Raw genomic sequence first — 24,079 nt, 5'->3', positions numbered from 1 at the left:
AGCTGGGCTTGCAGCTGGGCGAGGCCGCTGCCACGGAGCCCAGCGGGCGGCGCGGAGCCCCAGGGAGCTGGTTTTCCCGGGCGGGCACGTGACGGGGTTGGCAGCGCTTTGGCCCAGCCTGGGAGGAGGGGGGAGCAGAGAGTAGGAGGCCGGGGGCGGGCGGCTGGCGCGTTGTGTACTTAGGTCGTGTGCTGGGGCTTTTCTCTCCCTGGAGCCGGCAGGGGGAGGGGGAGGGGCCACCGCTCCGCCTTCTCCTTTTCGCAATGTTGACGCAATCTATAAATAGTGGAACAAAAGGACCAACTTCCTCGGAGCTTTGCTGAAACTGCACAAAAAATCGAGCTGGGGGGTTCCCTAGTCCCTGGCGATGGGGCGGGGAGCACAGCGCCGAGGGAGGGGGCGGGAGCGGCAGCGCGGGCCCCGCCGAGGGGGGACACCTGGCTGAGGCACAGCTGCCGCCGCGCCGCTCCGCGCGAGCGCTCCCGTCTCTGCGCGGGCTCGAGAGCTCGCTCCGATCGGGGGTCTCCCTCCACCGTTGACAGGTCAGTGCGTACCGCCCCTTTCAACGCTGAATTTTCTTTTCCCTCCCCCAAACCTCCACTTTTAGAAGGGAATGGAGGAAAAAACGGAACGAGGCGCAGCAGCAACAGCAAACAAATCTGCAACCCCAGCAGTCCACGGCGGGGGCGGCCGAGGGGGCTCCCGGAGGCGATTAGCGCCTGGCCGCTCGTCGATTGGCTTGTGCCCGCGCTGCAGCCCGAGACGAAGCCCGGCAGGACAGGCGTGCGCCGCCCGGGTGGCGGGGAGAAGGAAGGCGCGGGCCTCAGCGCGAGGGTCAAGGACGGGTTCCCCATTGCCTCTCCCGCACGGGGGCCGACCCCCGGTGGCGACAAATCAGGGCTGGAAGACCGCTGCGCGAACCTCGCTACTCCCCCACCCCACAGCTCCGACCCGGCGTGTCCGCCTCGGCCTCGGCCTCGGTGGGAGGACTGAGAACAGAAGCTCTAACGCCGCACGCCGTCGCGCCCCCTGATTCCAGTGCCCACACACCAAGTGCGCTGGAATTGGGGGGCAGGGTGGGACCCCGGGCACGCTCGGCTCCTTGAGTCCGGGACCCGAGCGCGAGCGCCCGCCGCGCCGCCGTGGCGGTTACTCAGGGCGCGGGGGAGGGGGCGGAGCTGGCGCCGTTGACAGCGGTGCCGGAGCAGGGAGGGCGAAAGTTGGAGAGAGGGGGCGGGGGAAAGGTGGGAGTCGGGTTGGGGGAGGGAGCGCGCGCGCGGGATTCAGCGGGGCGTGGGGGTCTGTATCACGTGACAGGCAGACGCCCCCGCTACAGGCTGGCTGTAGGGATGACGTCACTACCCCTGACTGCAGGGGGTGGCACTTCCGTTCCCTCCCCCATTGCGGCTCCCCCAGCCCGTAGTATCACCACCGTTTCTCCTCGTGGGGAGTGGGCCGAGGTTAGAAAAGGGTTTTCCACACGGCCTTGGCTTTTGGCTGCTTCCCCAGCAGCCCGGAGTCCGGGCCCTGGGACTAGAGCGGGAGCCGCGGCCACCCCCTCCCGACGCGACCCATTGTGTGTGCGGCCGGCTCTGGGCGGAGGCTAGTGCCTGCCCCCCGCAGCTACCCGCTGGGAAGGGGGCGGGGGCGGGCCCTTCAGCAATCAAGGCCAAGTCCCGCGGTCGGCCGGGTCTCGCGTCCAGACTGCGGCGTCCGCCCTAGCGAGGTCCGACGCTCTGGACTCCAGGCCGGGACGCGGCGGCCGTCGCCTGCGTCGCTGGGGCGCCTGGTGGTTAGTAACCCGCTCAGTGGAGCGGGTCCACGGCCAGCCCGGCGGGTGTGTGGTCAGCGTCTGTCACCGCTGCGAGGGGAATGATTCCAGCAGTCGTTAGGAGCTATTTGGGGAAACTCGGGGTTTGGGTGACTCAGCGCGGTGAGCGCTATTTATAGGTAAATGCGCTAAGAGGAGGGAAATACATTGAGCCGGAGTACAGCAACCAACTTCATTAGGAGGAAACAATTAAAAGACAATTTTTTAAAAAATATAATTTTTAGTTGTCGATAGTCCTTTGTTTTATTTACTTATATGCGGTGCTGAGAATCGAACCCAGTGCCTCTCACATGCCAGGCAAGTGCGTTACCGCTGAGCCACAGCCTCACCCCCTAAAAGACAATTTTTTAAAGAAAAAAGATTGAGCTGTTTGAGTGTGTGCTGTGAGACAACTAGTCTCACGAGCAGGCTCGTTGGAACAGTGTATCTTTAAAAGTCGGAACGTTTTCCAGAAGTAGATGGAGAGTTGGAAGACACGTCTGGACTGTCTTTCTAGCTGATAGTTCTTGAAGTAGGAGCATTATTTAGTGCAAAAGACTGAGCAGTCCTAGTAGATTCCAGAATATCAAGACCTGCGTTTTTTATTAATTACAGGATTTGTATAAACATGTGGTGGCAGGGTATAAAACTGAATGATGATAAAAGTCCTTCTTTACATGATATTCTTTAACGTTGAGGTTTGTGTGGCATTTATCCAGCATCAAAAGTCTTATAAATTATGTTTCCCACCCAATTTTTTTCTTCCCAAGAAAGCACTACAAAACATTACATACAACCTGAGGTTCTTCAACAGTGTATAAATGCTGCCATTAACTTTTAAATCACTAAACAATGATTTTGATCTTATTTTGTGGTTTTAATCCCCTACTCCCAACTACTGGAGGAACTACTGGAGGTAGAGGCTAAGAACAATTGTAAAACTGGCTGCAGGGAGGCAAGAGTTGACAACCAGCATGCTTAGCCTGCACAGCTTTTGGTAGGTAGTGTGACATGAGCTGTTTCTTGAAGGAGAGTTGGTTTCCTGGATGACCTGAAGTTCGGTCAGCTAAGAGGAAAGGAATACGAAGCAGAGAGCAAAACAATGTCAAGAATAACAGCTAGGTGTGTGTCTAGGGATTGAAGAGGAGTATGAAGGGAGCTGGACCTATGGCTAGGTCATGCAGGACTTTTTATACCATACTGAGGAATTTGGGCCTGAAAACCTACAACTTTTGGGGAGACACATACCCCACCCAAAAAGCAATGGGCTGTCCTACAAACTTACACTAAAATTTTGCTTATTATTTCAGGGAGGTTATTCCTGTTGTACCTGAGTTTTAAAACCTATAGGAAAAGGCAAGTCATGGAAAGATTTTTTTTAATGGAAATTACTTGGTCAGGTGTGCATTTTGAAAAGTTCATTGGTAAGAGGCCTGGAGACTTGAAGATGAAATGTAAAACTGCCTGTGATCTGCGTAAGAATCAACTAGGACCACTTTTATGTACCCAGGGACAGTGGGAATAGAAAGAGAAAATCAAAAAGAGTAATTAGAGTAGGTGGAATGGGAAATTGGCTGTGTGGGACAAAGGATACTCAGACTAGGTATGGCCTCAGAGCCTGGAGAAGGAATTCTGTTTTCTCCCTGTAGCATTTGAAATATCAGAGAACTATCCTAGGAAAGCTAAATGTACAGCCTAACTCCCTGGAGTCTTTAAAATAAAAGTGGTAGCTAAGAAAAAATGGGAGAATCTAAGGTGGACCTAAAAGGGTACTATGGGAGAAAAAGCCTAAGAAGAAAACCCTAGGGAACACCCACATTTAGGGGAAGAGAAGAGCTGGAGGTCCATCAGTGATGGTGACGGCAACTAAAAATAGAGTGGTGTTCTTAACAAGTAAAGGAAACATTACTGCTTTGGTTCCTTTATAATATTGAAAATTTCACTCTTTCAGTGAAAATGAAAGTATAATTACTTTTCCACAGATTTGAATTCAGAAGGGAGATGAGGGCGGGAGAGGATTAAATCTTGTTTTTCTCTCCTTTTTGAAACTAGAGATACCTAGAGAAGAAGAAAAGGAGAAATGGAGGAAATCAAACGTCTCCTTCCCCTGCTTAGCTCTAAGCCTTCAAGGAAAAGATTTAGGATATACGGGGTTGCTGTGACTGTGTTTTTAGTTCCCCGTGGCACTTAATCTCCATCAATTAGTACTAGAGCTGCTAAAATGGCAGTCTGGCTAAGGAAACAAGGAAAAATAGAGGGACAAGGGGTTTCTTTTGCTTCCTCCATCTTCTCCCTACCTGTACCAGCTAACATGATCTAGAGATTTATTGGAAGCAAGGACTCAAGTACACAACTACCACCACCCCAAACTTAGTGGCTTAAAACAACATTACTATGCTTGTGAAAATGCAATGTGGACCCAGCTCAGCAGGAACAATTTGTTTCTAATCTACTTGGTGTCAGCTGGGGCAGCTCCAAGGCTGAGGACTGGCATCATCTGAAGGCTGTTTAACTTGCTTGTCTAGTGATTAATACTGATGGCTGGGACCTTGACTGAGCTATCAGCCAGAACACCTACACATGGTCTCTCTTTGTGGTCTGGGCTTCCTCACAACAGAGTGGCTGTGTTCCAAGGGTCCCAAGACAGAGCCCAGTGGAAGCAGTATCACTTTTTATGACCTAGTTTTAGAAGTCATGCAGCATACAAATCACTAAAGCCATATGTATGCTAAGGAAGGGAATCCAGAATCTACCTTTTAATAGGAGCAGTGTCAAAGAATTTGCAATATGTTTAAAATCACACATAATAACTTCCGATAGATTTATAAACATTTTTATTATGTTTAAAATGTTTAAACATAAGAAATCAAATAAATATCCTCTTTCTCATGTTAGGAAGAATTTTTTTAAAAAATCCAAACATTTAAACATTCCAGCAAAGAGCACTCCTGAGCCAATTTGAATAGGCAGTTTGTTTTTAATAATCTCTCTCCACTTTCCTCTCCTTGGTGACCATTCATTGCCTCCAGGTGGGCTTCCGGTATACTTATGCCTCCTTCCCTCAAGCTAGGTAGGACCTTTTCAGTGGCAGTAATCAAGCCCTGGAAGTAATCAAAACAAATTTTGTTTTCCCTCCTTGAATTGCCCTCATATTTGGACCTCACTGGATCATTTGGAAGGCCGTCAATGGCATAATGTCCCTAATTCTAAAAGTTAAAAAGCAAAATGCTGTAGAGATTATTTCAATAAGTATAATAATTGATAATTAAAACAAAAGTGACACTTCTAAAAAAAAGGATTATGTGCTTTCAGACATCAGGATACTGACTTTTTCATCAAATTAATTCTAAAAGTACACTTGAGATTTTAGGTATTCCAATTTGCATGATTCTCTTGAAAATGACTTAACACTTGATTATTACAGTAAAAAAAATAAATGATACTTCTCCCATTTTTACAATGCATACTCCCTTATTTTTCTTTAAAATCAGCACATTATTTGATTAGTAAAAGAGCTCAAGAGTTTTCTCTCTAAGGAACTGAAAATGCTACTTTTCTCTAAGGTTAAGTAATCTTATAACCTAGTATTCTTTTTTCACATCTATATATATATATATTTCATGTCTTCATTTCCAATTTCAATCAATGCTAACATAACCTAATATGCTTTAAAATTCTCCCTATACTAATATTAATTTATATGTCTTTGTGTTCTTTTAGAAAGATATGTTAAGAAAGAGAAAGAAATAGTGCTTATCCCATTTCAATACTTCATACTCTCCAAAAGGCTGATACATTTTGGTAATTTCACATAATTACTTATGTTTATGCTAAGTCAGAATCACATTATAAATTCATTCTATACAAGTTTTAAGTAAGAACAACCAGATAATGAGCAAATACACAAACTACTTTATTATTTTAGTATTATTTAATTATCTTGAGTAGCTTTTTTAAAAAAAATAAAGTATAATTTATTTTAAAAATTTCTTATACAGCAACGATTTTTTAAAATATTGAAACAGCTTCACATTAAATTAACCGACTTTGTTATCAGGCTCCAAACTGTTCTTTTCTGTGACTTCATAGCTACCATGGAGGCAGCCCAAAGGAGCCTAAGTAAACACTTTTAAATTACGTAATGCAGTCCTGAAGGAGGACCAACCCTAAACAAACTCTGCCATAGAGTTTTAAAGATCCTATTTTCCATATGCTAAAATGCTCATTGCTCTATCTATAGAATGACTTTACACTAATGATAACATAAAAGAAAATTGGAAGTGAGCTAGTCCATCTCTAGAAATGTCAAATGAAGGCAGGGATAAGGAAATTATTTCAAAGTAATTATCTAGTAAATTTTTTTAACCTTATAAATCAAGCATTTAGTAGTATTTTTGGAAAGTGCTATTGTGAAACAGGCACATTGAAAAATAAAATATGGTATTGCTAAGAGTAAAAGTGTTCTGACTGCTAACACATTAAGAACTAAATAAAGTCTTAGTTTTTATAAGTAAAATAATTCAGATCCTTATGTTATTTTTCTTTATCTTCCTATGAATTCAAATTGCAATTTATTTTTAAAAGAAATATTGCCAGCCAGGCACAGTGGCACACATGCCTATAATCCCGGCAACTCGGGAGGCTGAGGCAGAAGGATCCCAATTCAAGACCAGTTTCAAAATTAAAAAAGTGCTGAGCATCTGCACCTCAGATAGGGTGTTACTATCTAGAATATACAAAGAAATAAAAAATGTAACACCTAAAAAACAAATAACTCAATAAATGAGCAAAGGAACTGAACAGACACTTTTCAAATGTATGAAAAAATGTACAATATCTCTAGCAATTCGAGAAATGCAAATTAAAACTACACTGAGGGCTGGGGATATAGCTCAGTTGGTAGAGTGCTTGCCTCACATGCATAAGGCTCTGGATTCAATCCCCAGCACCACAAACAACAACAACAACAAAACACCTATACTGAGATTTCATCTCGTTCCATTTAGAATGGCAATTAGTTTTTGTTTTTCTTTTTGTATTAAATTTATTCATTCTTTTTAGTTCTTCTTGAAAGAAGTGTATATTTTGGCATATTATACATACAAGGAGTATAACTTATTCTAATTAGGATCCTATTCTTGTGATTGTACATGATGTAGAGTTTTGCTGGTTATGTGTTTATATATGAACATATGAAAGTTATGTTTGATTCATTCTACTGTCTTTCTTATTCCCATCCCCCCATCCCTTCCTTTCCCTTGAATTTATATTCCAATGAATTAATATCCAATGAATTTATATTCTTTCCTCCCACTCCCCCTATTGTGTGTCAGCATTTACATATCATAGAATAGAAATGTTCAAGAATACAAGTAACAATGTTGATAACATTGTAGGGAAAACATTACATATATATTGTTGGTGGGACTGCAAATTGGTGCAACCACTCTAGAAAGCAGTATGGAGATTCCTCAGTACTGGAACAATCATTTCACCCAGTTATCCAAAGTATTTAAAATCAGTTTACTACAGGGGGGCTGACTGGAGAATACAAGTTCAGTGGATTAGACAAAGGGAAATGAAGGGAAGGGATGGAGGATGGGAAAAGGAAAGGAAAAACAGTGGAATGAATCTGATATAACTTCCCTATGTACATACATGAATATACCACAGTGAATCTTCATGTACATACACAAAAAATTAATTTAAAGAGAAATCTATGGGTAAATGTCAGAAAGATCAATAGAGGAAAAGAGGTGTTGGGGTCTGAATTAGAACAAGATACATTCCATGTTTGTTTAATTATGTCAAAATGGATTCTACTGTCATGAATAATTAAAAAGAACCATTAAAAAATAAAATTTTTAAAAAAGGGCTGGGGGGCTTGGGCTGTAGCTCACTTTGCTAGCATGTGTGAGGCACTGGATTTGACCTTAGCACCACATAAAAATAAATGTCCATATACAAATGTCCATATACAAAAGAATTCTGTCCATATACAACTACAAAAATAATATTTTTAAAGTTAAAAGGTGGGGGCTGGGGATGTGGCAAAGTACCTCTGGGTTAATTGGCAGTACCCGCCCTACCCCCACCCCCAAAAGAGAAAGAAATATTGCCAAAGTCAATGTGTATTTTTTCAACATCTGGGCAAAGCCTGAGGTTACACATCAAAGAAAGATAAAAAATAAGTCCTTGAGATAATAAAATTATTTACATGAATATATGAGCAAAAAAAATCATGGAATTTGGTTGAAGGAACTGCTGAACTTTTAGGAAAATTTCTCTGCCATAAATGATCTTACTCCATAAAATAACAAAAATTTTAAAAAGTAAAATTAATACTTTGGAGGGCTGAGAGTTGTGGCTCAGTGGTAGAGCACTTGCCTAGCATGTGCGAGGCCCTGGGTTTGATCCTCAGTACCACATAAAAATAAATAAAGATATTATGTTCAACTACAACTGAAAAATAAATATTAAAAAAGTTAAGACTTTGGAGACTACTATCTGTATGTTTCAAATTTGGAAATGCCAACAGACTCTGCTATGAAAATACTTTTATTAGTTATGTCATTAGTATTATAAAATTTTAATTTTTATTTCTGTAATCTTTATTTCATTGATTATTTGGTCTTGATCTACGTTTATAAATCCAGTGCCCACAATATGTCGTACTTCTGTATATCCTACTTATTGACTCATTATTTCATCTGCTCTTCACTAAGTAGTTTTTCCCCCCAGAGTGGACTCACAGATGCTATATTTGCTTTTTTCATTAATTCTTGAATGGCACAGATTTAGATGTAATAGTTTAGGGTTATGCTGGCTTCACCTTAAAACTGCACAGATAGCTAACTGGGCATGGTGGCAACATGCCTTTAATTCCAGCAGCTCAGGAGGCTTGCAAGTTCAAAGCCAGCCTGGGGATGTAGCTCAGTGGTTAAGCACCCATGGATTCAATCCCTGATACCAAAAAAACAAAACAACAACAACAACAACCTTGCACAGATATTTTGTTTTATTTTCTAGCTTTAACTATTGCTTAGAAGTGTAAGCCAGCATGATTTCCTCTGCCTCGTAAGTGATTTCTTTTTCTGCTTGGGGGTCTGAAAAGTTTTTCCTTATTCTTTATGATTAATAGTTTAACCAGGATATGCCTCAATATTGAATATTTTTCTCTGAACATTTTATTCCACAGATTCAGTTCTCTCATTATTTGTGGAAGTTCTCTACTATTACATTTTTAAGTGCTTTTTGTGATTCATTTTTTACATTATATACTCAGGGAGATGAGTCAGCCTATATTGTGTCATCTTGTCACTTCCATATATGTTCTTTGCAATTATTTTGATATGTTTTTCTTCTGCATTTACTGCAGTTTATTAATTTCTACAATTTATTAAATTCATTTGTTCGCTGTAATTTAACTACTGTATATGGCAGACATTGTGGTAAATATGATCACATCTCTTCCTTTATAAAGCTGACATTTTAGTAGAAAATAGAGGAAGAACCCCAATCCCAGAGGAAGAGGTACTGCCTATTTGCTGCTGGTACCTTTGAGAGGCTATGTTGGGACTGGCTCTAGAGGAGTGGAAAGTAGTTGAAATTTGTAGCTAATTACCACACCGTGAGATCTATATCTGGGGCAATGCTGTCAGGTACAGAAGGTCAACAAAGAAAAGGCAAGTTTTTTTCCCTCCCCTGTCCTTTAGTTTGTCTTCCCCTATTACTCTTTATTGGCAGAACAAAACAAGAATTCAGCTGGCAAACTAGAAACATAGCTTGTAGAGCTCTAGTCTTGGCATTACAAAAGCATAGTATGGAAAATAGTAGGAATATAACAGGTAAGAAGGCATAGTAATGTTAGGTATTATTATAATAGTTATCATTTAAAAAGTGCCTATGAGCCAGATACTATGCTAAGTACTTCCCCATACATCTCTAAAACTTGTAAAAGCACTACAAGGTAAGATCATTAACAGTTATTTCTACATGAAACCTTTTTTTATTGGTGATGTCAGATCACAGAATCTTATCAAAAAGCTCACAACTTAACCAAAAGAAACAAGAAAATTTCTCCTTTGTGTTTATCAAAAATTTGCACTTAAGAGACTGTTCTTTTTGAAGTAAATTTTTTTTTTTTTTTTTTGGAAAAGTACACCACACAAACTAAGAAGACACCATTTTTTCCCCATTTTTTATTGTTGCATTATAGTTGTACCATATTGTGTGACTCATTGTTACATATTCGTGCATACATACATTATAACAATGTAATTTGGCCAATATCATTCCCCAGTATTTCTCCTTATAGGCTTTTGATACACTGTTTCATTAAACTCTTCTGTGAAAGAGTTGCTAATTGACAGTTTCAAGGAACTTAGTAAATTAATTAAGGTATTCCTTTTTCTAATCATCTCCTCACCATCAACTAATATGCAAATGCTATGTTAAAATACTTAGTAAATAATTATAATTATTACTGTGTAAGTTACAAGATATATATTGATGTTTTTTCCTTGAAATTCCATTATGTGGATTTCAAGAATACCAAACTTCTTCCTTATTCAACAATGTTTGTACACACACACATATATATATGCATTTATAGTCATTATGATGCTGAAAACATATCACTGGGACATAAACATATGTATGACAAATAATGTATTTCTTTTTCTGATTATAAAAGTAGTAAATGGTAAATGAAGAAACTTGAAAATATGTTAAAGAATAAGTATTTTTTAAAGAACAGCAGGAGGGCTGGTGCTGTAGCTCAGAGTCAGAGCACATGCCTAACATATGTGAGGCATTGGGTTCAATCCTTAGGACTTCATAAAAAATAAATAAATAAATGCTGTCCATCTACAATTACAAAAAAAAAAAAAACAAAACAGGAAAAAAATAATCAGCAGTTCCTTTATTTAGAGGCAGCTATTGACAGCTGACATATTTCCATGCAGTTTTTAAGCTGATGACATTTAAACTGTTCAATTGTGTACACTTCCTTTTTTACATAACACTACACAAAACTATTTTCAGTGGCTGTATAATGTTTCCATTTAAGAAAATAGTACTTACTTTCCTTATAAATAATGTTGCTGAAAGCTTTTGTATGCATAAACCTGTTTAAGCATTTTAGATGATTTCCTAAATTAGGATAATAAGGCAAAAATATCAATATTTTTAAGTTTCTTCATCTAGTAAAAAAAAATGTGCTATGAAAAATCATTTCTCTTTTATTTATTTATATACTCTTTTTCTTTCTTTTTTTTTTTTTTTTTTTTTTTTTGTGGTGCTGGGGATTAAACCCAGGGCCTTGTGCATGCAAGGCAAGCACTCTACCAACTAAGCTATATTCCTAGTCCATCTATATACTTTTATATTAAAAAATATAACGAGCCAGGTGTAGTGGTACACACCTTAAATCCCAGAGGCTTGGGAGGCTGAGACAGGAGAATCGCAAGTTCAAAGCCAGCTTTAGCAAAAGCGAGGCACCAAGCAACTCAGTGAGACCCTGTCTCTAAATAAAATCCAAAATAGGGCTGGGGATGTGGCTTGGTGGTCAAGGGCCCCTGTATTCAGTCCTAGGTACCCCCATGTATGTATGTATGTATGTGTATATATATATATATACACACACACACACACACACACATATATATATATATATATATACACACACACACACACATACATACATATTAGAAAAATTTATGTGGACAACCTTTTTAAGCTGAGATTAATATTTAATATTAGATTCAGTGTTTTGTTGTTTGGGTTTTTTTTTTTCTTTCTTTCTCCTCTCCACCCCATGTTTTAATATTTAAACCTTCAAGGAAAAACCTGCTCTTTAAAATTTGGTGGGGGGTCAGGTTCAAAATTTATCCTTAATTTGAGGACATAAATTACTTCTACATAATGCTTCCATTTCCTTATTTCCCAAAATGCTCACCCAACAGTTTCCCCATCCAACTAACATGATCTCGTGTGCACACCACTAATTTATGCAAGAGATTAACAAAAGCAAATGAATAAACCAATAAAACAGTTATATATATTATAATTTAGTTCCTTTAACAAGCATTATTTAAATGAGGGTTCTCCCCTAAGAATTGTTTAAGTTATACTAAGTAAGCAAAATTTAAATATACAGAATTTTTAGGAAATACAAATGACCTCTATAAATCTTTTATAACTCTGATCATTATCATTCCTTTGTGCCTGGTTCTCCCACTAACCCCCCCCCCTCCCCAAAAAAAGCCATAGGCAGGACAAAATTCAAACTCTTTAGTCTAATCTTCATTCTCTCTATAATCTGTTCTGCCTCAACCTCAGATGTAGCATGTTGTAACAAAGTGAAATGGGTCAAGTTTGGGGAGTAAAGAAACCTAGGAGGGTGGGGATGTAGCTCAGTGGTAGTGCCTTGCACAACTTGGATAAGGCCCTGGGTTTGATTCTTGGAAGGAAGGAAGGGAGGAAGGGATGGAGGAAGGAAGGAAAGGGAGTTGGGGGAGCCTGGGTAACACAAGTGTCAATGTTGGAAGCGAGACCTCGGGTGAGACATTTAACTTTCCAGGTGTCAGTTTCCTTTACAAAATGATGGACTGTGACTAAATCATCTCTAAAGGCCCTTTAAGCTTTAAAATTCACTCTCCAGTTCTAGTATGTACCTATCTACATCCTTTATTCTTGACAAACAGGTATACTACTGATCAATCTTATTCTTTCCAGCTTCCATCCTTCCTCGTGCTGTTTTTTCCCCACTCCTAGTTTAAGAATTTGAACCTGCATCTGCCTCATCCCCCGAGTCTGTGCTCAAAACTCAGTGTGCTGCTGCTTACTTTTCTCTCTTTCAAACTTTGTTTTAGCTGCATAATTCTTTCTACTTGACATTTAGAACATTTTGTTGTAAGAAATAGGTAGAATATGAACTAGTCTTTTAGTCTTGAGTTTAGGTCTCTTCACTAGTCTCCTAGAGAAATTAAACATAATTAAACATCCAGAAAAATGCAGGAAATTAGCACTGCAGTAAATTTGAAACAAAAAGTATGAATAGCCTCTATTTCTTAGCTTTACTCAGAACATTAATTATTCTTTTGAATCTTTTGCTTTAATTTAAAATACATATGTATACATACATATATATATATGCATGTACAGATGTTTTGAATATGTATTCAGCTGTCTTAATTTGTTCAATCTTTGAAGAATATTTAATAAGTTTTGAATAACCACCATTTTGTAGCTTGAAAACACTAATGCATTCATTTAGCATGTGCAAAATTCCAGGTTGTATTGAAATTCAAGATGTGAAAATCAAAGGAAGTGTCTATGCTTTTTCTTTTTTTTTTTTTAATATTTATTTATTTAGTTAGTTATTGGCAGACACAACATCTTTTGTTTATATGTGGTGCTGAGGATCGAACCCGGGCCGCACGCATGACAGGCGAGCGCGCTACCACTTGAGCCACATCCCCAGCCCAATGTCTATGGTTTTTCATACAATGCATGCACTTCAGAAACTCTTGAAATCATGTGCCTCTCACCAGCTCTTTCACTTCCCTGAAGACCTCAGTATAAAGTTAGGGTCAAGGAAAGTATTCTGTTTCAGTGTCATTCTGAAAACCATCAAACCCATTATTTTGGGTCTAGTTTTGATATACTGAAATTATATATATGTATATATTTGAGAGAGAGAGAGAATTTTTTTTAATTTTTATTTTTTAGTTCTCAGCGGACACAACATCTTTGTTGGTATGTGGTGATGAGGATCGAACCCGGGCCGCACGCATGCCAGGCGAGTGTGCTACCGCTTGAGCCACATCCCCAGCCCAATATATATTTTTTGATATTCTGAAATAATATATATGTAGGTATGCAGATTTTTTACATGAATGGTGTTAACTTCTTTAAAAGTAATGCTTTTGAAATTGTAAACAAACTGTATTAAAAAGAAAAATATTGGAAACCACAGAAAAGTACTGTTACCTTGAAATATCCCATAGCCAGAGAAAAACCAATGTTAATTCATGTTTCTTTATTGCATTTAAACTAAATACTAAACACCAAATACCACACAATCATGAATCACTTTAAAGATAGGGATATGAAGTCCCTAGGCAATATAATCTTATGGGACCACCATCACATACAGGGTCCACTATTGACCAAAATATTACTTATATGCTGTTTTTCATATTTAGCTTATAATGACTGTTTTCTCTTGTTACTGAATATTTTTCAAAAACATGCTTTTAACATCTGTATAACATTCCAACATAAATATATATATCAAAATTTATCCTTTCCCTCATTTAAAATAGATTGTTCCTCGATTTCTGCAATTATATAAGGCTATTTTAGAATCTATACTTGTCTACTAGTAATCAAAATATTGTTATTGGTTCTCTTTTTCTGTCATGTTTCTTTTGTGGAACAAAAAAAGGGTATTGTGTGATTCCTTCTTCTCATCTATTCCAGCCCATCCGTGACTTTTTCTCAGCATAAAAACCTCACTGTGAACAATGTTATAAAACCTATCCTTTTTCCTTTCTAAAATAGTGTCATCCCTGAATGAGGTCCATATTTCTACAGCTCTCCTTCAGCAAAAGAATGTGAGATAAAGCCAATTCTATGCCTGCATAAAATCTGGAAAAATGCAGATTTTAGCTTTCAAAAAAAGATGAAATTCATGAGACTAAAATTCCACTATCAAACAAATAGGCAAAGAATCATTTCTACTGGCTATATTATAAAATCACAAATAAAAATGTGATTTTTGTCAAACATGGAAGTGGGGATAAAAAGGATGAAAAAAGGGAGGAGGGAGATGGAGAGAGAAAATACTAAAAGTTTTAACTGGTAAATTCAGTGAAAATTATATAATCTTCCCTCTAATTTTTGAAGTTTTGACTTTTTTGTAATATGCTACATTCAATATTTCAATAATTACCACATTCTGCATTAGTTTTGATCCTTCCCCACACACTGAGTGAAGTATAGAAATCAGAGAGGTGGCACAGTGCTTTTGAAATTACTCTAAAAAATCCTGGGTTAAAAATCTTTTTAAAATTTTTTAATTGATTTTAAAAAATGACAGCAGAATGCATTACAATTCTTATTACACATATATACCACAATTTTTCATATCTCTGTATATAAAGTATGTTGACACCCACTTCCTGTCTTCATACATGTACTTTGTTTTTTTTTAAATACTTATTTATTTATTTTAGTTTTCGGCGGACACAACATCTTTGTTTGTATGTGGTGTTGAGGATTGAACCCGGGCCGCACGCATGCTAGGCAAGCGCGCTACTGGTTGAGCCACATCCCCAACCCCCATACATGTACTTTGGATAATGTTGTCTATCACATTCCACTATCCTTGCTAATCCCCTGCCCCCTCCCTTCTCCTCCCACCCCTCTTCCCTATCTAGAATTCATCTATTCCTCACATGCTCCCCGCTCCCTACCCCACTATGAGTCAGCCTCCTTATATCAGAGAAAACATTCAGCATTTGCTTTGGGGGGATTGGCTAACTTCACTTAGCATTATCTTCTCTAATGCCATCCATTTACCTGCAAATGTAATGATTTTATTCTCTTTTATTGCTGAGTAAAATTCCATTGTGTATATATGCTAAATTTTTTTTTATCCATTCATCCACTGAAGGGCATCTAGGTTGGCTCCACAGTTTAGCTATTATGAATTGTGCTGCTATAAACATTGATGTGGATATGCCCCTGTATTATGCTGTTTTTAAGTCCTTTGGGTATAGTCCTAGAAGAGGGATAGCTGGGTCAAATGGTGGTTCCAAATGGAATCAAACTAAAAAGTTTCATCTCAGCAAAAGAAACAATCTGTGAGGTGAACAGAGAGCCTACATCCTGGGAGCAAATTTGTACCCTTCACACATCAGGTAAAGAACTAATCTCTAGGGTATATAAAGAACTCAAAAAGCTAAGCACCAAAAAAACAAATAACCCAATCAACAAATGAGCCAAGGACCTGAACAGACACTTCTCAGAAGAAGATATACAATCAATCAACAAATATATGAAAAAATGCTCAGCATCTCTAGCAATTAGAGAAGTGTAAATCAAAACTGTTAAGACATCATCTTGGGCTGGGGATGTGGCTCAAGCGGTAGTGTGCTCGCCTGGTATGCGCGGGGCGCTGGGTTCGATCCCCAACCCCACATAAAAATAAAATGGAGATGTTGTGTCCACCTAAAACTAAAAAATAAATATATATATTTTTAAAAGATATCATCTTACTCTAGTCAGAATGGCAGATATCATGAAGACAAACAATAGTAAGTGTTGGCGAGGATGTGTGGGAAAAGGTATACTCATACATTGCTGGTGGGACTGCAAATTGGTGCAGCCAATATGGAAAGCAGTATGGAGATTTCTTGGAAAAATCTTTTCAACTTAATAAGTTTTGTTTGAAAGAAGGGTAGGAACTCTGTTGTGCCTGTTTACCAATGTGAATTGCTAAGAGTTAAAGATGTTCAAGTTACTATTATTACATTAATTTTAATTCGGAAGGAACACTCATGCTAAAAACGGTTTCTCCCAACAGCTCTGGACATTACATAGATGGCAGAATTTTAGTGAACAAAGGAAAAATTGAGGTCATAATAATCCAACTCTCATTTTATAGATGATGAAAATTATGCCCAGATAAGTTTAGAAAAACATCTCTACTACTCAGAGCAGCAAGTGTTTTCTTTTGGGGAAAGGAAACTCCTAATATTCTATAGGTTATCAGAAGAATATGCAACCATCACTGTTGTAAAAATCCTGGGAGATCTAATTTGGATCCTAAGTATACATTTTCCCCTTACAAGTCTTAATGGATCATCCATTCCATCACCTTTCTTTTTACCACAGAAACAATATGGATGTGTGCCTTCAAACAAATTGGTGCTTATCTACAATGAAACTCATGAAAAAGTTAAAATCAATTTGGCCAAGTCCGAGTGTTGCACCACTTCTGTGAAAAATATTTAAATATATCCCTATGTATACTTACCTGTAGCCTTTCAACTTTGCTTCAAGAAATTCATTTACATAACTTTACAATGTATTAGTTTTTGTATGTTTGCTTTTGAATGGCTGGGAATTGAACCCAAGGCTTCTAGCATGCCCCTTACATACATTACAATGGAAATGGTGCCCACTGAAGTTGTCATCATAGGGACATTGCGTATGCTGTACATATGCAATTAATTAGGGAAGCTAACTGCGAATAGATCAATTCTGAAAAATAATGACTCAAATTTGTTTCTTGATGAAGTAAACAAATAGTTCAGTACCTAGTTTCCAAGATCTTTCTGAACTTCATCCTTTAGTACCCAACTTCCAAGTTTTCCTTGGAGGTCTTCTCTGTTTCAGTCTGTTAGAAGGAGAGATTTTCTTATGAAAGAGCTTCACAGTAGTGGGTATCACTTCTATTCTCATTCCATTGACTATAATTTAGTCACATGCCCACACTTAACTGAAAGAGAGGCTAGGAAATGAAGTTTATCTGTATGGACAAGAAGTGATGGACATGGATTCTGATGTCTTATCTAACAGTCATTACTTGCTTGGGTGTTTCCCATCACCTACCTCACACAATTTCTGAAGTGGTTAACAAAAAAATATATCCTCAGATTGTCCTCACTCAATTCTGAAAATCCTAAATGGGAACCATGCTACATAAATGTTAGTAAAACCAGAAATTCTATGGTTTGGGTGATTTTCTTCCCTCAAGTTTTCATGTTAATGTCTGATTTTGTATACCTGGAGGTGTGTGTGTGTGTGTGTGTGTGTGTGTGTGTGTGTGTGTGTATCCATGAGCAGTATTACCTGATCAATTTTCTTTAGCAATCTAACACTTTAGGGCATGAGGAAAATCTATGAAATAACCTAAATATTAATATACTTAAATGGTAGAGAGAGGAAATGATGGAGAAATTGCTGTTAATTTGGCATCACTAGCAACTGCTTTTATGTATAGGTTGTTCAACTTCCTTGTTGCCAGAAGACACTGTGGATGGAGAAAGAAGCCAGGGAATGAATGACTATTAATTAAACTATATGAAAATCTATTATAGAAAACATGGTTACACTTTAAACAATTTTATTCTGACACTTCAGTGATTCCACTACATTGATTTCTTCATGAGACAATTAAGGAATAGCTTAAGTACTACAAAAATCCAGGATAGTCTCTGCTTCTTCTACATGAAGAAGAAACTAGAGATTTTCTTAGTTTCCAATAAAATATTCCAATTGACCAGAAAGAAAATAAATTGAAGGAAAAAGTATCTTAAAGGGGGTGGCTTAATGTCAACTCTAAGTGGAACATCACTAGAAGGTAGAAAATTCAAGCTTTCTTAATAAGCTCTCCGGCCAGTTGATTATTGAAAGTTATAAAATAGATACAGATTGAAACTCTAGGGTCAAATGAAGGGAATGGAATGGAATGAAAAATCAAATTGCTATACATATACTTTGATTACACTATATCAATTTCTGACCAAAGAACTGCATACATACCATTTGATTTATGTACATAAAATTCTAGAAATTGCAAACTGATCTGTTTTCTTTAGCAACCTAACATTTTAGAGCATTGGGAAAATCTATGAAATAACTTATGAAATCTATGAAATAACATTAGTATACTTAAATGGTGGAGGGAAAGGAAATGACAGAGAAATAAATCGAAGTTACAAACAAAACAAAATTAAAAAGTTTGAGTCTCCCATTAAGCCCCCCCCCCTTTAAATCCACCCCCCCCCCTCCTGCTTTATGTACAGGTTGCCCAACCTCCTTGTTGCCAGAAGATAAGTAAACTAATCTACAGCAACAGAAAGCAGACCAGTAGTAACCAGGAGAGAGGTGAGCAGAGGGGGAATTATAGAGAGGCTGAGGAAATTCTTGGAGATTTCATCAGCTTTATTTGATCCTTTCCAATCTGAGTTGTTTTATCTTACCTTCTTCCTGATTTCAATGGCCAAAACTTCTAATCAGGCTTGACTAAAGGTTTATCAATTTTACGGATTCCAAAGAACCAGGTTTTGGTTTCATTGATACTCTCAATTGATTTTCTGATTTCCATTTATTGTTTTCTATTTCTTTCTTATTTCCTTTCTTTCGCTTCTTTGGGTTTAATTTGCTTTTCTAATTTCTTATGGGAGAAACTGAGATCATTTTATAATATAGGAATTTTGTTTCTAAATTTCCTCCATACATGGTATTGCCTTAGAATGCCATAAAATCTGATATGGCTTGTTTTTATTTTCATTCAATTCAAAATGCTTTCTAACTTCACCATAGGTTCCTTTTTTAATCAACATGTTATTTAGAAGAATGTTATTTTCTCCTCAAACATTTGTGGATTTTCCAGATAGCTGTCAGTTATTGATTTCTCATTTAATTCCACTGTGGTCCAAGAACATCCTTTGCATGACTTGAATTATTAAAAATTTATTAACACATATTTTATGGCTTAGAAAAAAGGTTTACAAGCTTTCTATAAAGCTTCAGTTTTCTATAAAGGTAAATTTAAATTAATTCTATAAAGGTAAATTTAAGCTTTGGGCCACATGTAATATTTTTCATATATTTTCTTTTTTAAAGAATTTTTTAAAATGTGAAAAACATTCCTAGTTCATAGACCATATAAAAACAGGCCAGTTGATATATATATATGGTCTGTATATCTATATATGGTCTATATAGGTATGTTTCACATATACACTTTAAAGAGTATGTGTATTCTGTTGTTAATGGAGTATTCTAGAAAAGTCAAATAAGTGATATTGGTTGATAGTGTAGAGTTTAACTTGCTAAGTTTCTACTTGTTCTGGTAATTTATTAAAAGAAGGGTATCCAAATCTCTCACTATAGTTGAGAATTTGTCTGAGAATTTGTTTCTCCTTGTAGTTCTATCAATTTTTGCTTCATATATTTCAAAGCTATATTATTTGGGATAGGAACATTTAAAATTATTATATCTTCCCCATTAACTTGCCACTTTATTAATAAGAAATTACCTTTATCCCTGGAAATACTCTTTGCTTTGAAACGTACTTTATTTCATGTTAATATAGATGTACCCTTTCACTTTTAACTAATGCTAGCACCGGTAAAGTATATCTTTTTCTCTCCTTTCACCCTTATTGTTTTTGTGTCTTTGTATGCAAAATGTGTTTCTTATTGATAATAGCTAGTTGGGTCTAGTTTTTAATATAATCTGACAGTCTTTGCCTTTTAAGCTTTTTAATTTTGTTTGTTTTGTATGTAATGTTAGGGGTTGAATTTGGAATCTCACTTGGCAATACCCCTAGTCTAATATTTGCCTTTTAAATGGATGTTTAAATTATTTATATTTAATGTGATTATTGATATGACTAGATTTAAATTTGTCTTCTTACTATTTTCTTTTTGTTTCATCTGTTCTTTGTCCCTTTCCCTCTCTTTCTGCCTTCATTAGAGTGAGTAATTTTTTATGTTTCTGTTTTACCTCCTTTGTTGGCTTGTTAGCTATAACTATTTTGTTTTTCTACTGGGTGCTACAGGGTTTACTGAATACAGCTTTAACTTACCAAAGTCTACCATCAAATGATAATACACCACATCACATACGCCAAAAGAACCTTACAACCTCATTCTTCCACTTCTCCCCTTCTTGCCTTTCAACTATTGTCATATATTTTATACTTGTGTGTGTTATAAATTCAATAATACATTGTTATCATTTTTGTTTAGATTGTTGATTACCTTAAAGAATTCTAATTAATTTTAGTAGAAATTCTTATATTTGCCCATGTAGTTATTATTTCCAGTGCTTTTTATTCTTTTGTGTGGATCTGTATAATTTCATGTGGTATCATTTTCCATCTCTCTCATGGACTTCCTATAGCATGTCTCATGGTATGGCCTGATAGTAAAGATATCTAAAGTAAAGATAGTAAAGATATCTATAGTAAAGATACTAAAGTAAAGATATCTGAGTTTTTGTATGTCTGAAAACATTTTACTTTGTCTTTGTTTTTGAATGATATTTCACTGAGTATAGAATTCTGGGTTAATATTTTTTTCTTTCAGTATTTCCACTCTCTTTTCACTTGTAATGTTTCTGATGAGAAATCTGTCATCCTTCTTTTTGGTTCTCTATAACATAAATATTTTCTCTGGCTACTTTCAAGATTTTCTCTGTAACACTGGTTTTAAACAATTTGATTATATTGCCTTGGTTTAGTTTTGTTCTTGTTGTTGAGCTTGGATCTGTGGGTTAATAGTTTTCAATAAATTTGAAATTTTTGGATTATTTTTTCAAATATCTCTTCCACCTCTGTCTCTCCTCTCCTTTGGTAACTCTAATTATATAGATACTAAACCTCTGGAATTATAATCTAGAAGTCTATCCCAAATGAATTTCTTATCATTTTTTAAAATTCTTTTTCTCTATTTATTTTGAATAGCTTCTTTGGTTATATCTTCAAGATTACTAATCATTTTTTTCTGACCTAATTATCCAAGAATCCCATTTAGTGAATTTTTAATCAGATATTATAGCTTTTATTCCTAGAATATAAACTTGAGTTCTAAAAATATATCTTCCTTGTCTTTGTTTTTCAGACCTATAGAATACTATTACAATAATGTTAATGCTCTTGTCCACTAGTTCTAATATCTGTGTCCATTTAAGTCCACTTTCAGCTCATTCAATATTCTTGTCATTATGAGTCATTTTCTGGCTTGCATGCCTGGTAAGCTTTAAGTGGATGTGAGGGATTGAGAATTTTACCATGTTGGTTGTTGGAGATTCTTTGTTCCTACAAATATTTCTGGGTTTTGTTCTGGGATGCAGTGATATTACTCAGAGAAGTTTGTCTCAGTCTCCCAAGCCATTGGTATTACAGGCGTGAGCCACCACACCCCGCTTTTGAACCTTTTAAAATATTAGCTTTTAATGGCCCTGTCCTTTACAAGATGATACAAAAGTCATGTGAATTTCTTTTTACTCTACCAAAAGTTTGTTTTAACATTATTACAGAGTAATAATCTTAGTTGTGCCTAGTAATTAGAACTGAAAATTTACCTCACAGAATAAAATAGGGTGACTCTATGCCTAGTCCCATGATTTTTAACTGTTTTAAAAATAAAACTCTTTAATTTGTTTAATATTTCAGAATACTACTAGATAGATATCCTCAAGAATTAGAAATCAGAAATTTCTGCATATTTTGTGATCTTATTCTTTCTTCTACCAATGAATTCTTCATTTAGGTTAAAAAGTACATATTTGCCTATTTTTCATTTTAGGCCTTCTCATTTTGCCAGCAGCCTCTATCATGTCTCGTATCTTTTTCTTTCTAAAATTATGCTCTTCTGAGCTTTGTGCCTGTGTGCTAAGTATAAGAGACAAAATTCTAATGTTCTACACTGTTTCTTGGGGAGTTCCCAAATGCTCTTTTTGTTTATTTTTTTTACTGTAGTAAGAATATGTAACAAGAGATCTACCCTCTTACCTGGTTTTTAAGTATATTAAAATATTCTTAACGTGCTAATGGTTAGAACTAGGGTGCTGAAAGGAAGGCGAGAGGGAGGCAAAGAAAAATAAACTGACCTTAGGATGGTGTGAAGTGGTTTGTGGAACCCGGAAGAAGTACATTATGTCTTTTCATTTCCTTTTGTTGTAAGATCTTCAACTGGGAGTTAAGAAACTCAAATTTTAGTTCCAGTTTTGCCACTATTCATGAATGTATTCTCCAATCTCCTTAAATGGGGGCTAGCCATGAGAATAGAATTATTATACCTGAGAGGGTCTCCAAATCTCGGTAGCCATATAATGCATGGATAGTTGAAAAACTGATACTCTTTGAAAAGGTGGGCGATAGCCCTAGTCAATATTAAATAACTCACTTTATGTATACACTAAAACTCTCATGGCATTGATATTGATGAAGTGTGAGATTACATAAAATACTTTTGAATATTCACTTGGTGAATTTTCAGTTTCTGTGGAAGTTTTATGTTCAAGGGGGGTAAACATCAATTAGTCTTCTCCCTGCCATGCACAACTATCAATAACCTTGGCTAAACTGTAAAAGAAAACTGAAAAAGAACATGCCACAGAACCACAAAATAGTCTAGAACTCTGTCTCTGAAAGTCCAACTCTAGTGTGATCGGGATTAAAAGCCAGTGAATAAATATGGGGCCTTTTCATAGATATCAACTTTACTCCAAGACTTTAAAAAATGCATAGATGTTATATTTATACTAAATATAGGAATACTGCGATTTAAAATGCAATGTTTATATTAAATTTAAGATAGAACTTGAAACTAAAGAAAATTATAGCTTAGGACAAGACTATATTAAGGCAATTGTTCACTCTCTATACTATTAACTATACTTGTGTGAAAAAGTTTGAGGCAAAGTGACCTTGATGGTATGTTAAAACCTATTTTAGGGGCCGGGGTTATAGCTCAGCGGTAGAATGCTCGCCTCACACATGCAAGGCCCTGGGTTCGATCCTCTGCACCACATATAAATAAATAAAATAAAGTTATTGCATCCAATTACAACTACAAAAAATAAATATTAAAAAAACATTTTCTAGATGGAGATGGATGGTGGTGATGATTATACAGCATTATGAATGTATTTAATATCACTGAATTGTACCTTTAAAAATGGTTAAGATGATAGATTTTGTTATGAGTATTTTACCACAGTTTTAAAAGTAGGGGAAAAACCTTCTACTAAAATCGAATGTTATCAACAAATGAAGATTTATCCCGAGAAATTTTTAATTTCAATATACATATATGTTGACCACTATATCCTGTTATTCAGCTCATGAGTCATCTCTTATTGTGCTCTTGAAAAGAATGCTTGATTCCAAGGTTTTTAAACAAATTAAAGAAGGTCCCTGTGAAGTAGAACCTTTACTTACCAGTTCTCACTTCTGTGGCTGACAGTTAGCCTGCATTTGTCAGTATACTACCTGTGTTTTTGAAAAAGAACACCCATAAAGAAAGAAGCCTGTTAGAAACAGTTCTAAAACAGACTTTTCATGAAGACCCTACCAGAAAATTTCTAGGATATCCTAAACAAATTAGACAAGCATTTACCTATGAAACTGTTCTTTTACAGGAGAGAAAACTTGGTTGGAAGGCTGAAATTATGGTATATCCTTATATCCTATAACAATACTTATTCAGCGATTAAAGTATATAACTGAATATTTACTT

The 24,079-nt window shown here is 36.8% G+C and overlaps 1 long non-coding RNA gene across 19 annotated transcripts in view; it reads left to right on the top strand.

Moving 5' to 3' along the window:
• The first annotated feature begins 285 nt into the window (after positions 1–285).
• LOC114087342 (uncharacterized) overlaps positions 286–24,079 on the top strand; it is a 152,288-nt gene continuing 128,494 nt past the window's right edge. For 3 of the 19 annotated variants that reach the window (XR_011707390.1, XR_003581785.3, XR_011707389.1), the window contains exon 1: positions 319–542. This is a non-coding gene — a long non-coding RNA (uncharacterized lncRNA). Of the gene's footprint in view, positions 543–24,079 lie in introns of all 19 variants that reach the window. The other 16 variants (XR_003581791.3, XR_003581792.3, XR_011707388.1 and 13 more) reach the window with 13 other exon arrangements.

Source organism: Marmota flaviventris, chromosome 4 (genome assembly GCF_047511675.1).
Source record: "Marmota flaviventris isolate mMarFla1 chromosome 4, mMarFla1.hap1, whole genome shotgun sequence".
Classification (NCBI taxonomy): domain Eukaryota; kingdom Metazoa; phylum Chordata; class Mammalia; order Rodentia; family Sciuridae; genus Marmota; species Marmota flaviventris.
Note: the sequence above shows the minus strand (reverse complement) of the source record. Positions and strands in the feature narration are given on the sequence as shown.